Here is a 3,876-nt window from a genome sequence, read left to right as displayed (position 1 = left end):
GTCAAAGGTAGGGAAATTTTTGTATTTTCTGTTCTATTTTGTTGTGAATCTAAAGTCATTTGAATAATACGTCTATTTTTAAAAGTGTCCTTTCGGGACACAAGGCTTATGAAACAATTGAACCCACCTTTGTAACTCTTTGTAACTGGCATATGACAAAAGCTTGGGAGAACCTGTCCTGAGTCTTTTGGATTTGTGCCTACATTTCCTAAGCTCTCCTGCTTCTTCCTTAATGTCCCCTTAGTCTTGAGCACCCATTCTGTTTCTAGTCCCCAACTTGCTTCTTTGGGTCTGATGAAAGCTGTACTCCTTCAACATATTTCTCAGACATTTTAGCCTCTTCCCCAGGCCATCTGTTTCAGTTTTTCTTGTTCCTCTTGTTTCAACCAGCCCATAACCTGGCCTCTCACCTCTGTCACTGAGCATCTCTCTACCTATAAATCTCTTTTCCATGAAGACAGAAGGAAGGACTTGTGTTTGGCTCTTGGCTGGGGAGCCCAGAGCCACTGGGTTGATGATTGGGAAGAGCTTTGAGAATACAGGCTCTCTTGTAAAATATTACAGTGGCATGTTTCCTGGTCAGGCCACCTGGGGAGATCTGCAAAGACATAGTGTGCCCACGCTGTACATTTGTTACACAAGAATTTCTTCTCTTCCCCTCCTTAACATATTGCTAAACATGAAATATCAGGCATAGAAGATAAACCTGAAAATATGAAGTGCAAGATTAAACCAGCCTTTAAACAGAAAAGCATTCACCAAGACAGAGCAAAAAGCAGAAGCAGTAGCAAGATTTGCTCAGTACAGAAGAAACTGCTCTTTGCCAGACTTTCATCTCCAGTGAGTTCTGCCAAAGATATTGCTGATTTATTATTTTACTGGGCTTTCCAGAATCAGCTGTGACGGTCATTATTCTTGCATAGCTGTTTTATTCTTGCATTTCCCGTACAAGGAAAGGAGCCACGAAGGCTGTGGATGCCATTTTTCTATAACCCTGGCATGGTGCCAGCAAGGACTCACAAGCCTGTGGAATGGGCACAAGAGCACAGTATAAAGGCCTGTCTGAGGGTCGGCTCTATCCGTGTTCTCAGCCTTCCTAATGCTGTGACCCTGTGGTACAGTTCCTCATGTGATGACCCAACCATAACAACACTTTTGTTGCCATTTCTTTTTTTTTAACTCTTTCTTTAAAAAAAAAAAGATTTATTTATTTATTTATTATTATGTATACAATGCTCTGCCTGCATGTACTCCTGCAGGCCAGAAGAGGGCGCCATATCACATTACAGATGGTTGTGAGCCACCATGTGGTTAGTAGAAATTGAACTCAGGACCTCTGGAAGAGCAGTCAGGGACCTTAACCACTGAGCCATCTCTCCAGCCCCTTGTTGCTACTTCTTAACTGTAATGTTGCTACAGTTTATGAATCTTAATATAAATATCTGATATGCAGGATATTTGACATATGACCCAACCAAAGGGGTCATAACCCACAGGTTGAGAACCACTGCATTTGATAAATCCTGCGGTAGCATGTTGCCTTTCGCTAATAGGGTTCTCCCTCTCCCTGTCCCCTGTCTTTCTCCTTTCCTTCTTCCTTCCTTCCTTCCTTCCTTCCTTCCTTCCTTCCTTCCTTCCTTTCTAGTTTAAGAATGAACCTCTTTGAGAATAGAAATTCATCTACTTTTAGGTACACTTAACATCATTATTAAGACGGAGTTGCTTGGACAAAGGGTTTGGACATGTTGAAGTATATTGATACATTGTGCAAATTTCTTTTGAGTGTTGGTCACCCCCAGAGGTGGCTTTGACTTGAAGAATAAAATCAGATTGACGAAGAATTCTCTTTCTGGCCCTTTTTGTCCTTAATTTAAGACTTTTTACTTAATAGTTTCACATGTGTCTTTAGCTTGGAAGAATTGTTCTAAGAAGCAACAATGACTCTTCATCCTCCCCTTTGACAGACTTGTCAAGCTCTCTTTTAGTGCCTGGGAGCACTCATGCCCCAGCCCAATCCTGCATGGGCCAGCCCAATCCTGCCTGGGCAATCCCCAGCAGGAACTCTCTGATTAATGTACAGATGTAGGAGTTAGCATCTGGAGAATCATTTAGAGCCCAAAGGACACTGTTGGTGAATTGGTATGGGTCATCCTTGGTGGGAAGGCTGATATTCTGGAACAAGAAACTCAGTGAGTCATTCTGGCTATAAGGAATCTGAGAGTGTTCAAGAAGGCTTGGTGAATAAGTCACCCCACTTTCTCTCTCTCCGTCTCCTCCTGCTTTATTTATCTGCCTCCTTCATGGCTCCCAGTTTCTCATGTCCGTATTCAGTTCTACTTCAGCAAATATGCATGCGTTTATATTTCTTCTTTTTTATGGTTGAGGAGAAGAATTTTATTGTAGATATGAGCCAGAGATTTGGAAGAGTCCAGACTGAACTTGTCCTTGAGAAGAGACAAATGGAGGGAGAGGAGATAGGAAGAGAAGAGAAGAGAAGAGAAGAGAAGAGAAGAGAAGAGAAGAGTCAAGAGGGCAAAGAGGTCAAGAGCTAGCCAAAAGTGAAGAGGTGAGAAAAACCAAGAGAACTGTGTGTGTTTAAACTTCTTAAGCAAGGTTTATTCATGCAGGTCAGAGTGAATAAGTCAAGAGAAAGTGAAAGAGATTCATTACAAAATATGAGGTTGTTGTTCATACAGCAAGGGAGACCTTCATTAAAGTACCTACCCTGCCATTTGTCAGCTGAACAACAAAGTATAAGAGTAACCACACTTCAGACTTCCAAAAGAGAAAGATAGAGCTCATGTTTCTAGCCTTGTATAGACGGAGCAGATAATTGCTACTAGTATTTTACACAGAATCATAAAATGTATCTATAATTTTACATCTATTTATATTAATTTATAGATGTATTTATATTTAACATTATAATATTACTATTTTCCCTATTCTTAAAATCTCTTTGTAAATATAATTTCTAAATGCAAGAGGAAAGCCTCATTAAATGGGTATACTGGAATTGTGTAATATTTCCACATTATTGGGCCTAAAGTTCCCTTCTTTTCTCCCCCCGACTTCTTTTCTCCCTTCCTTCTGTCTTTCTAGTATAAGAATGCACCTGTTTGAGACTACAGATTCATCTACTTTCAGGTATACTTAACATCATTATTAGACATGGGATTGCTGGAACAAAGAGTTTGGACACTTTTAATTATCTCAACTCATTGTACAAATTCTTTTAAAGTTCACACACTAACCACTTGTATACTGTTTTCCAGCTTGGCAGCAGGAGTGGACACCATAGGCTGCCTACCCAAGAGCTCTATACCTTCTTTTTCCTGTTGACAAGACCTGTCTTGATCAAGTGTCCATGCCTCTTTTGGGAAAAAAAAATCATGAGTGAGGTGAGCATCTCACAGGGCCCTGGCTGCCTAGAAGATCTGTAAGGTTTCTGGGGTTTTCGTCTTAATTCTTGAAAAGAGCCAAAAAAGAAATAGTTTCCATTCTTTCAATGGGCATTGTTGTGTCTACATGAATAACCTTGAACCATGTCGACTTGAACACAACTCTTTTTTTTAAAAAGAAGCATGGTGTTGTCATAGCACTCTAATGCATTGTAATTGGAACAGCCTTACAGTTATTAAAAAATGTTTCCCAAATTAATTCATAAACACACACACACATACACAAAACCATCTAAATTTGACTTCAATTTGATGTTCTTTAATTACTGATGAAAGTTCACATTTATTATTCGTTTGCTACTTAATCATTTGCATTTTCTTTTCCAAAACTGATCCAACTGTGGACCAAATTATCTGGAAAGCACTTTAAAGATTGGTGCTTCTCGGGAGAGGGTTGTGTCACAGGCTAGACTAA

General features: G+C 39.9%; 1 long non-coding RNA gene across 1 annotated transcript; it reads left to right on the top strand.

Moving 5' to 3' along the window:
* Positions 1-1,945: 1,945 nt before the first annotated feature.
* Positions 1,946-3,524, top strand: LOC311589284. The gene is made up of 3 exons (XR_014776484.1): positions 1,946-2,566; positions 3,103-3,147; positions 3,276-3,524. It is a non-coding gene; the product is annotated as an uncharacterized lncRNA (long non-coding RNA).
* Positions 3,525-3,876: the final 352 nt, after the last annotated feature.

Source organism: Acomys minous, assembly GCF_964271855.1.
Source record: "Acomys minous genome assembly, chromosome: 18".
Lineage (NCBI taxonomy): Eukaryota > Metazoa > Chordata > Mammalia > Rodentia > Muridae > Acomys > Acomys minous.
The sequence above is the reverse complement of the archived record's forward strand: the minus strand, read 5'-3'. Positions and strand labels throughout refer to the sequence as shown.